The 14,899-nt window shown below is 35.0% G+C and overlaps 1 protein-coding gene across 2 annotated transcripts in view; it reads right to left on the reverse strand.

Moving 5' to 3' along the window:
• Positions 1 to 14,899, reverse strand: part of Dgk (Diacyl glycerol kinase) — a 218,231-nt gene that overhangs the window by 116,751 nt on the left and 86,581 nt on the right. The window lies entirely within an intron of this gene.

Raw genomic sequence — 14,899 nt, forward strand, 5'->3', positions numbered from 1 at the left:
AGGCATGTAGAAAACTGAATTATGTTTAGTTCCAGAATGGGAATTATAAAACATATTACATTCTAATATCTTGCCGGTTTTCCAGTCTAGTTGTAGAAAAAACCACCGCAGAATGACAGCCTTGTTGAAAATCACACCAGATCTCAGCCATAAAGACGTCTGAGTTTCACCTTTTGACTTTATTCGATGAATTTTTTGTCGAAACGCTCTGATATTAATATAGCAATCGTCATGGATTTGCTTGTTTCATTATTTAATTTTTATATTTACTTGATTACTCTCTTAATTTATTCACTAGGTTAGGATGAAAAACTACATATTAAAACAGATCCTTTTGATGTATAGATATTGAGGGAGTAGGCATCCTTTTCTACTGAAAATAATGCTTTCATAATAGACTTTCTTCTCTTGAAGCATTGCTGTGTGGGTTGGTGTTCCTGACCTCATAAAGTGACACAATTCAAATTGTACAGATGATTGACATTTATCAATTTCTTTCATTTGTTTATTTTCTCCGCTAAATATCTTACTTGTCTTATTAAAAGTACCTACTAAATAAATGTTCCTCGAATATGTATTTGAGCTCAAATAAAGTTAATTTTGTTGTGAAAGAACGCAGTTTCAAAAAAAGAAACTTATGAACAATGTTTTCATTTGTCGAAGCTTAGTGTGCTAACTTCCGACAGTAATTTGCAACGCTGCCAACTACGGCTGTCAAAATAACTACATTTATAACTACATTTACTTTGATGTTTTTTTTTTTAATAAAGACGTTAAATTTCTACATTAGAAAAATTAATATACCCTCATGAGCCTAGTGTAACTATCCTCCTGAAAAGTAACCTACACAACTCTGACCTACTTGTGCTAACCTAGTTTAATTAACACGATCAAACTCCTTGAGAAACGTAGGAACAATTTGACATGTTTCTTTCTAACATAATTTGTATGAATAGAAATAAATAGAAAACTGTATGTTTTCAAGAATTTTCCTTCTCGTTGCTCTTGAGTTATGGTATTCTCTTCGTTCATTATTTTTTGGTAACGAGAATAGAATATATCTGAAATTATGATTTCGGATGAAGTTTTTCATATGGTATGAAATACTGTGAATACTTTCCTTATTCTGACGTTCAAAGTTTCTAAATTAGTTTTTGAGTACCTCATTATTCTAAAACAATATGTCAACAGTGGAACAGAATGTGCTAACTGCTTTCATCAGATTTTTACTTCCCGAGCGTAAGCTAAAGAAGTATAGACAATAGGTTTACCGTTTTCGCCTGTCTGTCGTCTGTCTCTGTCTCTTTTTATTAGACAGATAATCTCCGAAACTACCGGATCGATTGCTGTCAACTTTTATATGTATTGTTACGAAATAAACCCATATACCGCCCCGACACGACGCCAATGTGTTCTAGTATGTACGGCGATCATGACTCATTGTCGGTGACGCCGGCCGGAAAACAAGCCTGAAGCGGATGTCGCGATGGGTGTTCTACAACAAGCCTAGAAGCGGTGACGGAGACCTTCGAGAAGGACCGCGCGGTTGTTTAAATGGCGGACCACCGTCGGGAGCAGTTAGTGTAGTCCAGACAACAGGAGAAGTTGAGTCTAGCCAAGTTGGGCCGGCATTATTTTGTACATAATCACTGTGCAGTTAGTCGTGTAAATTTGAGTAAATAAGAAATAAATTGTTGAGGTTACCCACGTCGATTTTATTCACCGATCAACGTAACAATATGTTAGGAATATCGTATATGTGGTTGAATGCTAATCAAAATTTATGTAATCATCTCTACCAACAATGTGATTACGTCATGTCAAAATTTTTACACAGTAAACGTTATTTAAGTTTTATAATGCAATATATTACTCATACACTTGAAATTTATGAAACCATCTCGATTTGTACTTCTCGAGTGTAAACGAACGAAGTATTGTAATAACGTCCATCGGGAGACTGGTTACTTTCATGTTTTCTCGACGTTTCATGACCCTTAGAGTACAAAAAAAGTGATCTCCCATTTCTTTCTGTCTATCGTCGTTTTGTTTAAGGAAACGTTGTTTAAATTTTATTGTGGATTATAAATCCACATTGAGTTGTAACGTGAAGCATCAAAATTTTCGCAAAAAAATGAAACTGAACAACAACCATTTAAAAAGGTCAATATATGCGACAAGGCATGAGGCAATTTATTTTATTGAGCAAATCAAGAATATTTGATTCCATTTTTCCGAAAACTTCTGAATACAGTACTGTTATTGTTATTGTTATTGATAGTATCGAAACTGATATGCGTGTCCTTGCTAAAACCTTGATGACGTTATCACAAAATTTTTTAAAGAAAAAATTCACTTGAATCATCCGTATAGTATACTTCTTTACTTTTACTTTTGTATTTTAACTTACAAGGGTTACAAATAGTATATTATTAGCCAAGGTTGTAAAGCCAAGCATTCTAGACCGAGCGCAAATTAGAACCCGAGACGCACAGCGTCGAGGGCTCTGAAGCGCGAGGTTTAGAAGTGGTTTTACAACCGTGGTTAATACTCTATTTTTTTCACTAGTAGAAACCATAAGACAATAAATTGAAAAAATAAACGTTCAATTTTTTGACGCAACTTGTGTTTTGATTTCTAATCAAACTTGATCTAAATTTTCAACACAAAAAAACCGTTTACATTTGTCGCTGAATTAATCATTTTATCTTCTACCGTCTACAACTACCATGCGTATACTCAAGTATTGTTAGTAGCACACGTTTATTCATTTTTTAAGAAATAATGACATCAAGTACCTATTGCGTACATAACCTCAATCTTCTTTTTGAACCCGTGGTCGCAAAAGTTGAGTTTGCTACCTTTAAATGCGTCGACATTTGCATGCTTCGTGGCTGCTAGTGAAAAAAATAAATTAGCAATTCTACACTATATACTGGAAAACATTATTAAAAGATTTGGATATAAAACGATATCTTCTATGAATTTTTATAGAGCAAGTATCTAAAACGAGGTTTACAACCATGCTTTGAGTTTCAGAAGACAAATCTTCGTTGAACCTACGGACGAGATTGAAGTTTCTTCATCGACACTCATTAAATATGAAGAAACAGAGTACAGAATATGTTTTACCTTTGGTGGTCATATTTGTTTTAAGTGTCAAAAGACAGTACACACCAAGTGAATGTCTAACAGTTGAAATTAATACTACAAGGGAATCAAGTATAGATAATGTACAAGATAAAGTTTCTTTGCAGTCAACAAAAGACAAATTGAATTTGGCCGATCAACTCCAGATCACAAAATGGAGATATTGAACCTTGTTAGCAAGCGTATTGAAGAAACTTGTAATAATGATTTAGCCGGTACGTCGAAGGAAAAGATAGAAACCTCGAATTCTACAAAAAGTCTTACTAGGGCCCTTGAACTTCTTGAACCTGCCACAGAATCTTCCAGACTCGCGTTTTCCGATAGATTATACACAATCTTTTCAAAACAGTCAACATTCTGAAGATTGGAGACTAGTTCTAGTAAAGCCGATCTTTAAAACAGGCCGTAAATTTCGAGCTTCTAACTTCAGCCATATTAGTCTCACGCCTCTTACAGTCAAAGCAATGGAATCTATTATATGTGACGACATGAGAAGTTTTCTCTTACGAACAATGTGATTCTTTCAGAAAAGCACGGTTTTGTATCAAAAAAATCTGTGTCCGCTAACCTTCTTTGTGATGTATCAGATTGAACTAAAAACTTCTACCTAGGTATTGCTACTGATGTTGTGTATTTTGATTTTTGTAAAGCCTTCGACCAAGTTACTATAACAAAACTTTTTGATAAAAGTCCAACAGTACGACATATCCGGAGTTCCTGGAATGGATTAACAGATTTTTAACGGATTAAAACTTCAGGGTTATCACAGAGTGATTTGACTGCTATGCAAAGTGGAATGCCACAGGGCTCGGTGCTGGGTCCGTTGCTTTTCATAACTTATATTGGGAATTTAAAATCAGACATTCCGCCAAGGTATTTGATGATAGCCCAACGAATTGTCATATTTTGAGGAAAGATATTCAGAAAGTGTATCAGTGATCCAAGCAGTGGCTGCTCCAGATAAACAGACGGAAATGTTGGGTTCGAAACACTGGACCCAATAACAGTAGGAATAATTACTCAATGGATGGTATAGTGTTGACCCAGTACTAATATCCAATTGGATTTAGGTGTACTTAGTTAACTCAGAACCAACATGGAATAATCACATCGTGAGTGTTATTAAAAAAAACGAGTTCTTTAAGCTATTCACTACAAAAAACCAAGTGTAAGCACCATGCTCTTTTGCATTATTCTTAACCCTGCTCCTGAAGATGCCCCTTACGAAAGTGTGCGAAACCTTGAGCCCAAACATTCAATTAACAGGGTTCCAACCCGGAAAACGATCATGTACTGATTCCGACCGTGAAAGCCTTCGAAATTATAACCAAAGGAACCTTGAATACATTCCTTTTGACTGATACCGGACTTGAAAGAGTGCTGATACATTTTCTGTGTTATGCACGAATATTTTATAAATTGTTGATAAACATGGTAAGTACCTAGTACAAATAATAAACAAGTACTGCACTCTCGTCGCTTCCAACAAAAACCCTTATTGTCACGTTCGCCTCAACCCCAATGTTCAACCAGAAACTTCCCAAATTGGCCCAAGTTTGTCACATTTTCCCTGCTCGACTCCCGCCGCCATTCAAACGGGACAAAACACCGTCTCCGTATCGACATGCATCAATTCTGCCACCAACCCTGCATTAATATTTAGATAGAAGGTGCGATTTCCGCGTATTTTCCCCTCGCATGCGAATAAAAATATCGCGGGATAAAGAGCTTTATTATACGTGCCGGCGAGTTGACAATAGGTAGGCACTTCCAGCTGTCGTGACTTGTACATTTCTTTTTAGCGTCGCTTCGGGGCTGTTTTTGCCGGCGGGAAGAAAATTCCGGTAAAAAGCGGTGTTCGTGGCTCCGTAACTGGCGCTTTTCTTAATGGTGCGGGCCAGATATAGCGGCGTCTCTCTTTCTTTTCTATTTCCGTCGCGATTGACGTCATCTGGTTTGTCTTTAATACGTCATTTCACACTTCAAACATTTGTTTGTCGATTGAGGTCGTAACGAGATACTAAAGAATTATCGATTGGAAATTGGAATGTTAGCGCTTTCCATTTGTGCTTTCCCGGCGAAGGTCTTGGTGTGTTTAATCGAGGGGTTTGCGGCGGCGGGAGGAAATAGTTATAAGTATGTGGAGGCTGAAGTGTAATTTAAATATTTATGATCTACGATGCTGGCCCGTCAGAAATATGAAGAGAAAAGAGCGGGGTTGTTGGAGGCAAGTGTGTGGTAATTTTGAAAATTTTTAACTGTGTTTGTATTCTATGCAGACAAAACAGAGAAATAATCATTTTGTAAGCTATAACTTAGAGAATGCAAGGTTGAACTAACTTGAACACAATAATTTTCAAATGGAATATAAGAAATTTGCAACAAAAAATGTGCTGCATTTAACGAAATTCTTTGCGAATTCTTAAAACCTGTTGCAGCTTTCGTTTCAACTCGTTTAAGTAAGATTGTTAGCGATGTCTTGAAAATAGTATCTTTGCAAAAGTTCTAAAAGTATCTAGAGTAGGTGCTGTACCGAAAAAGGGTGATAATATAGACTTAAGTCATTCTAATTAACACCCATATAATACCAAATCTTAATTTGTTATTAAATTGTCAATATAGATTCATTTCAGGATGCCTCACTCAATTAGCTCTCTTTAACGGAAAATTTTGAAGCATATACACATAGAGACAAGAGGACACATCAGTGCACCATTTATATTGTGTGATGTAGATATTTCTGCGAAAATGTAATGCCTTGATCTACTTTAAAGTCCTGAAACTCGCCACCCCCCGCCATTCCCGCATTTCCCCAGCGCCCAAACCACGTAAATAAACACACAAGCTCACGTGAAAGCCGAAAAACCAACCGAGCAAACTCTTGCAGGTAAATTTATGCGTGAAAAGTTTGTGTAGTAATTATCTGGAAAATTTCGTAGGTATATAAAAAAGTGTTTACGTGCAAGCTGATTTTATGAAAGAAAAATAAACTTGTTATTCCCCGTCATTAGTCGCGATTTAATTACAAGAAAAAATTTCGTTAAGCTCCGGCATTTTTCAGGTTCGCTCGGACGAAGTAAATGACGGATTTTTTTAATAACGCGTCTTCCGTTGTCGCAGTTATCGATCCTTGTAACAATTCTCTTTTATTTCTTAATAACGGCCCGCTTATCCCTCGGTGATTATTTCTCTCGAGTTCGACTTCCTGCCGCAAAGCGTTCGATTTATATTTAATTTTCTATCTCGTCTTTTCTGGGCCGGAAATTATAAAGCAAGGGCCAGTTTTTATTTACGAAAACAATTTCGAATTCGGGTGAATATCTAAATTTGAAATGCCAAAGTTCCAAAAAGAAGAAATCTTTAGAAATAATTTCAAAAACAAAATAAAAGTGACCCCTAAAATTCTTTCACTACCTATTTAAAAAAAAGACACTTGGTGTCTTTCAAACAACACAAAGACCGAGGTTTTTTCAAATTATTCCAAAAACAAAGCTTGAGGGCCTCGAAAATTCTTTCACATTCTTTAAAAAAGATTCTATAAAACTCTTAAGAATAAACAACAGAGGTCCCTGAAATTTTTCAAATTCTCTCAAAAACAAAACACAAAGGGCTCTTAAGATTCTTTCCCTTATTAAAAAAAAGTTACAGATTTCTTAGAAATCGCTGAGATTTTTTCAGATTCTTTCAAAAATAACTCAAAAGCTTTTGAAGATTCTTACATATTCTATAAAGAAGACTCTAGGCGCCCCTAAGATTATTTCAAACACTTTTAAAAATAGAATACCAGGTGTAGGTATTATAGATATAGATATATCAAGCAAAACTTTGAGATGACGTCAGTAAGCCTGTTAGAGGGAAAAGCAAACAACTTTGATTGTTGCAAGATTTTAGAGCAAGCGGTTTTACAGTTTCAACCTTAAATCGTAAGATCGTAAGACTTTTGTATAAAAATCTAGACGGCCAAAGCAAAAAATAAGGGCGGATTAACAAATCATAGGCGCAAGGGTTTGTTATTTTAAAAACAACAATTTGTTTTAGTTTTGATATCTGACCTACATTCCTAAAATACACGTAAAATTTCACAACAAAAATTCAATCGGTTTACACTAGGAAATTAAAAATCAAAAATTGTTTTTTTGCGTTGCATATTTTAATGAATAAATTAACTCCAGCAACTGCACTGACTCAAATACAGTTTGTATCAATTGCGGTATTCGCTAAATAATTATATTTAAAAAAAAACACACACCTACTGTGTACAACCGATCAATACGGCCGCAGCTGTGTCCGGTTTGATTTTCGATATTAATTTCTGTTGTTTGTTTAGATGTGTATTTTTTTATGAAAAGAGGCCGAATTATTGTTTCCCACTTTACAGTAAAATATTTTACGGTTTGCATTAAATAAATAATTGCTTTTACAACGCGAACCGTTGGATTTTGTTTACAGTACGAATGAATAAGTTTTCAGGCGAAAATTTCGTTTGGATAAGCTGCAATTGCAGCGATAACGAATTTAGTGAACTTATTTTTTAAATGTTTATTTGTTCATTCATGCGCATTTAGTACCAGACGTTAACGTGAATATTTATTTTACTTTAATGTGCATACACTATGTAAAAAAAATATTTTGTAAAAACATCCTATACGTACTCTCGCAAACAAAATAACCGATACCTGGAAAATATACTTTTCGATGAGATTTTTGCTCGTAAGCCTGGCTACCGACTTATAAGGTATTTAGATAAGAAGAATACAATATTTAATTTAATGTGAATTACAATTGGTCAGAAACGAAACTTTTTATGTGATAATATCGTCATCGATATTTGTTTCAAAGAAAATAATACTCAGATCCACAAAATGCATTGGTTGTTAAATCAATAGAATAGAATTGTATTAGATTTCAAATTTTGATGCGGTGTTTAACAACTATACGAGAAACTTCTAGCTGTCGGCTCTTGGCGGTTTATTCAGGAAGCATTGTTGCAACAATTGTTTCTCAACAGTAATCTCACTACAACTGCTAATTAATGTTACATAAAGTTGCTGCAAACGAGCATAAATCTATGGCATCCAGATAAACCTAATTTATTTATTAAAATATATCTACATTCCTAAAATTTTACTATAACGTTTCACGAGTTTCATAAGAACAGTAAATATAAAAAAAAGGTTTTAAAAATAAAAATTTACAACTATATTTTAAACGTTTGCTACCTCCTAAAAATCCTGCAAACATCCTAAACTTGGCCAATATTAGCCAGAAGTTACTTTTACGACCGAAATGGAAGCATAAATTTTTACTTACGCCGTCTTCTGAATATTGAATATTTTCATTACTTCCTTTCTTAAATATTTACGAAAAAATGATTTTAGAATCTCACCTTTCGGAAGACTATAAAAAATTTAGCTAATCCTGGATTACTCGTTCTGCGAAAATCACTAAATCGCGGATTTCGGAATATTCATATTCCGCCTGCATCCAGAGCTTTCGCGTGAGAGGTAATGTAAGTTTCACCTAGTGAAAGCAGTCAACTCGAGAACTGCCGTTCAATTTCAAGGCATGTATGAGCTTATTCGATGGAAAGGATCAAGACGTGCGTATGCGGCTCGTGTAATGTGAAATGTATGCATAATTAATAGTTAATTCTGCAGGATCAGGATTTTTATAACATTTAGCGATATCACTCCGGAAATAGGATATTAAAACACATGTTTTATAAGATCCATTATCACACGAGTTCTAGTTTGCAAAACGGTCGCTTGCAATGAGTTTTTACAAAAAACGAGTATGACAATGAGTTTACAAAACAGGTTTTTTTTAAAAAAAGAACAGTGCAGAAGTTAAGGATTTTAGGTTCCACATATGAACTTTTCAAATAAAAATAGCAACGGAACAACAACACATAGAGGAACAGTAGGAAAATTTCCTTTGTTGAAGAACGATAAAACAAAAAAAAAGTGCTATTACATATGTAAGACTGAGAACGAGATGAAAGGGGACCATTAATTATTCTATAAAGGATGAGTTCACAAAGACTGAAGACGTGTAGAAAGACAACAGAAAAACGATACGAAACAGAATAAGTGAATCCAAAAGAAAAAATTGGAAGGAACTTTGTAATTTGGGGGATGACATATAAATACAAGGTTGGTGGAACCTTTTTCACACAGAAGAATTTGTTCCCTTTCAAAAAGAATAACTGCTGGAATAGTTGCTGGAATAAAAAAAAAGTGGGCAAATATCAGGACCTTGATGTTATAAATTTCCTGCTATGCAAGCAAAAATTTGTAACGAGATTGAAAATAGCTCCAGTACTACAAATATCCAAAGAAGGATCTTCTGAATCTTCCATTCGCGTATAGATTGGTTTGCTTCTTAAACACGATAAATGAAGTTAGATAAAGGAGTCACAAGAGAGAGATTAACAGCAGTCACGTTAGGTCAGGACAGGTTATTGTTTTGTTCAAGGTATTTGAAGAAACAGAGCAAAAATAATCAAAGATTCGCGATCTTGGGAAAAATTCTAATGAGATACACACCTTCGGGAAGATTTAGATTTAGATTTAATAACCAGAAAAAACAGAGGAGGCACAAAAATTCGTTTTTCTCCGTTATTTGAAGAGATGCAGTAGAACACGGACTGTGGAAGTCTCGTGGGGAACTTATTTAAAAAATCTACATTTTTCATTTTGTAAAAAACCATTAACTTGATAAAATTTTAATTACAGGGTTTGTATAAATGATTATAGGGTCGCAGTAGGTCATGTAAACGTGCCGCCTCTCAGATTTAACTGTACGGAGATTCGTACTAAGTGCCCAAGGACGCATGACAAAGATCAAACATGGACCACACACATGTGTATAACTGGTTGCCTAAACGCTTCATACGTTCTAAAAAAATAAAACTAATTCATTACAATAAAAAGAAACTAATTTATTGCGGTTAAACATCACAGTAAATGTTGAAATGTTCATCACTCTGTTCAAGGCACATGTTCTGTCTTTTTAATTTCAAAAATGTTCTGTAACATCTTTTCGTCAATTTTGGACCCGCTGTTCAATTGTTCAATTCTGCTCAAGTCGTCTCAAATCATCAACAATTTCCTCAGATGAAGTCTTGCACGAGATTTCTCTTTGTTGATTCTGCCAGTTCGAACAAATTTGTTGATTACATCTCTAATGTGGGCCTTTCACGATGTTTCTGAATTATTAAATCACGGTATTTGGCCAGATATTCTTGCTTACAAGCGGTTACAGAATACACATACTCTTCGTTTACGAAGTCCCATTGCGATAACAAGATGACGATGAAAGTGTCTTGTTCAACAGAAAAGGCCATTTTCACAGTCTTCACTTCGTAGCACAAAAACAAAATTTTCGTACGCAACCACCAAGAGTTAAAAAATGATGTTGTTTTGAGTTTGGATCAAAGAGAATTACTGAAATTCGCACTTGAAAAACAATAAAACAATAAAAACGACGACTTTAAATGACAGGTTACACATGACATTAGACATTAATGTGATAAGTGAGAACTGTCATAATGATGCATAATCACGGGCATAATTTCATCGAAGCGGGATTTTTGAAATCCATGGCTAACTACGCCCTTAGAATAATTTATAAAACCCCTGAATTATCAAATATGTAAGTCGATAAACATTTTTCGTGAATTCTATCTAGCCATTTTTTAAACGTTCTAATGCTCTTTCGTAGATATCTTCCAAAAGTGATTTCAATAAATTAATTTCAAGTATTTAGCTTTCCACCTTTCTACAGGGTTTTTATAAATGATTCTAAGGACGTAGTTGGCCATAGATTTCAAAAATCCCGGTTTACTGAAGTTATGCCTTATTATGACAGTTCTCACTTGTCATTAATGTCATTTGTAACCTGTCATTTAAAGTTATCGCTTTTATTGTTCTAACGTTTTTCAAGTGTGAATTACAGTAATTCTCGTTGATTTAAGCTCAAAACAACAACACAGTCGTTTTCAAAACTCTTGTTGCTTGCGTACGAAAATTTTATTTTTGTGTTAGGAAGCGAAGACCCTGAAAATCGTTTGTTGAACAAGACAGTTTCATTGTTGTCTTATTATCATAATGGGATATTCGTTAACGGAGAGTGTGTGAATTCTGTATCAGCGTTAGAGGTTTGCATTAGAGATGTAATCAACAGATTTGTTCGAACTGGCAGTGTCAACAAAGAGAAATCTCCTGGAAGACCTTCAGTAGATGAGGAAGTTGTTAATGAAAGCATATCAATCTTTTCATCAGAAAAGATGTTACAGACCATTTTCGAAATTAAAAAGAGAGTGAACATGTGCCTTGAACAAAACGATAAATATTTTCCACATTTACCACAATAAATTTGTTTCTTTTTATTGTAATGGATTACTGTTATTTTTTTAATAAGATATGAAGCATTTAGGCAAGCAGCATAACAGTTGCGTGTGATATTTGTCACGAGTCCTTAGACATTAATAAGGTCTACATAAAGTGATAGTCGGCACATTTCTATATAATTATTTATAGAAACCCTGTATAATTTTTGTATTTCCAGTACCACTGTCGGCTTCTTCTTCCATATCCATATTTTGCTTGACATAAATCAAATTAATTAGAAATTTTGATTTATTAGAAAAAAATTAAAAAGTCACAAAACACGCAAAATTACTGACAAATTTGGCAACTTTGTATGAGGCCTGGAGGGAATAATGCTCGTGATTACATATCTTACAATGCTATTTTAGCCAGAATCCTCGGACTCCCTCTGAAATATTATTCACATTTTTCACCCTGCACCATCTTTTACTACTTTGTAACACATGGTATCGCGTTCGTTGAATTTTACAGGAAAACCCTCTGCACTGGCTGTCTGATCACTCTTGATCTCGCTGCACTCATTTTTTACACTTTCCCGCTATAAATTTCATTTCCAATCAGGAAAATAATTTATTGTAATAATAAATGCTGTTTACTGAACTTATCAATTAGCACCGCGTGTACTAGTCGTAAAATTCGATTTTTGAATAACGCTTTGTTTTACTTTAATCAATCACTTTATTTTTAATTTCTTAGCGCGAAAAAATAAACCAACGCGACGAACTCGTATCTTCCGATTAAGCATATAAATCACGCCGGTACTAACAACCACCTTCTTTTCAATTTTACGCCTCTAACACTCACTTGACAATGCGTATCCCCGAAAAATCTAAATTCCCTCTCGTCTACGAGTTACTTTTATCTCGCCACTTTGCACTTGACTTTGCTGGTGGCCGTCATAACTCCTTTTTCCAGAGACGAATCGGCCCGTCGAGACTTAGACAAATTTCCCGGTGGTCTTATACTATTGAACCGAATACGCTTCTGGAGAAAAATAAGCTTATTTACGGATGAGAAGGGTGATAGAGTCCGGTTTCAGCGTGCCACGGATTTACGGCGCAATCAGTAGGATAAGCAAACAACTTGGGTCTACTTTCTTATTACGTGACGTTATTTTTATTTGTGTCAATAGTGGTGATGTTATTTGCAACAGTCAAGGCAGATGCGGTCGTTATTGTGGTTCAGGACACATTTTTCTTTCGTTGCGGATAAGTGGATATTTTAACATTCTAGGGACGTAAAATCGTTATTTTGTTAAATATTTATTTGTCTTAGATCTGGTTCTGAAGTTGGTTACATAACTCATAGAACGTTTTCAACTCAACTTACGACTATGATCAAGGCAGCAAGAACTAAAGTTTGTCCTATTGGGTTTTTGGAGATTAGAGATAACTCTGGTGATATACTGAATAATATGGTTTCCGATATTTTCGCTGTGTGTTCACAAAGGAACCATCAGGTGTAATGCCCACGTTCATTGGCTGTAGAAATGCTTCTTTTCTTTATACACAGACTTTCTTGGAAATGTGGTTTGCGAAAAGTTGAAAAAATTAATGCCCAAGTCTCCAAGTCCTCAACTTGTGTTGAAGCACTTATTCTCCTTATTAGTCTTCTAATGCCGAAGTCACTTAAGTCAGGTTCTTTACCAGACAAGTGGAGAACTGCAAATGTGATAAATCTAACGCCTTCAACTACAGGCCTAATGTCGATTGCAGTTAAAATCATGGAGTCTATAATTTATGACCAGTTGTGTCAGTTTTTGTTATACCATCATTTTATTCCACCGGAACAACATGTGTTTTTGCATGGGAAATAAGTCCAGTCAAATCTTTTTTGTTGTTTGTCTGATTGGACTGAGGACTTCGATTCCGAGTGTCCTCTTGATGTCATCTATTTAGATTTTTCTAAAGTGTTTGATAAAGTTCCAAAGCTTCGACTTCTACATAAGCTTCAAAATCTGGATATACAGGGAAATCTTCTCCAGTGGATTGATGCATTTTTCAGCGAGCGGCCTTTTCGTGTCAAGGTTGGAACTGCATTTAGTAAAACCATTGATGTTATGAGTGGAGACCACAGGGTTCAATACTTGGCTCACTGCTTTTTATTGCCTATCTAGCTGATCTCAAAAATATGCTTACATCGTCGTTTGCCATATACGCTGACGACATTAAGATTTATGACCAAAACAGTACTTCTTGAAGAATTTGATATGTGTACACGTATCTTTATGGTGCTGTTGTAATTTTCACTATCTTAGTATAATATTAATTTTACTGTGAATATTACAAACTAGTGTTTGAGTTTTCTTCAGTAAGTATATACGATAATTTAAGTTTTTATGTCCTTTATCACGTTTTCCTTATCGTAAGTATTTCTTAACCCAATTAAAACAAATCTGCTGCGGTTATTCCTCTTGTTTTTCATCTTTTTCCGACCGTAGTCCACCCTGTTTGTCTGGTTAGGCACAGCGAACGACCCCGCTTGTGTGAAGAGTGTCCTTGTTATATCCTGCGAACATCGTGGCGATTTTCTCCTATCGCGAACAATATGCGCTGTATCAAATGTAAATCGGAGATTAATCCAGAGTCTAATACCTTTATTAAATGCGATGGTTGTGACAAACTAATACACATTGTAAAATGCTCAGATCTCACTACTCAAGAAATTAAGTTTTTGGAATCAAAACCCACTTCCAAACGCCGAATGAAGTACATTTGCCTTGAATACGAGCAGGGCGTGCACCAAATACCAAAATTAATATCTATAATAAGTGACCTACAAGTCGAAATTGAAAAATTAAAAAGTCTTCATGTTAATGATGCAAAAATTAACACCTCTTCTACTGGTTTTTCTTCATTAGTTAATACCGAGAAAATAATCCAGGAATTATCGGATAGAAGCAAACGTGAATGTAACTTAATAATTTATAAGGTTCAGGAAATTAATGGTGTGACCAAACAACAACAAATTGCTGAAGATCTGAATCTTGTCCACGAACTAACGTCAGATTTGCAGGTCAAAGAGCCAACTATTCCACCGACACGTCTAGGCAAATTTGATGCGTCCAATCAATCTCGAGCACGGCCAATTCGTATTAAATTAAATTCTGTTGATGATGTTTTCACAGCAATTGGTAATGTAAAAAAATTACGTGCATTAAATAAATGGACCAACATAAACATATCTCGAGATCGAACACCTATGCAAATCAAACTATTCCATTCAGTAAAAGATGAACTAAAGCGTCGAACTGACAACGGTGAGAAAAATTTGAAAATTTTATATCGTGGTGGTATACCCACAATTGTGTCTTCGGAAAACTAAAGAGCTCCAACAGGAATTCAACAAATGTCAGCATA

The sequence above is a fragment of the Zophobas morio genome, unplaced genomic scaffold (genome assembly GCF_036711695.1).
Source record: "Zophobas morio isolate AGI-343-1 ecotype UQ-CSIRO unplaced genomic scaffold, CSIRO_AGI_Zmor_V1 ptg000023l, whole genome shotgun sequence".
NCBI lineage: Eukaryota > Metazoa > Arthropoda > Insecta > Coleoptera > Tenebrionidae > Zophobas > Zophobas morio.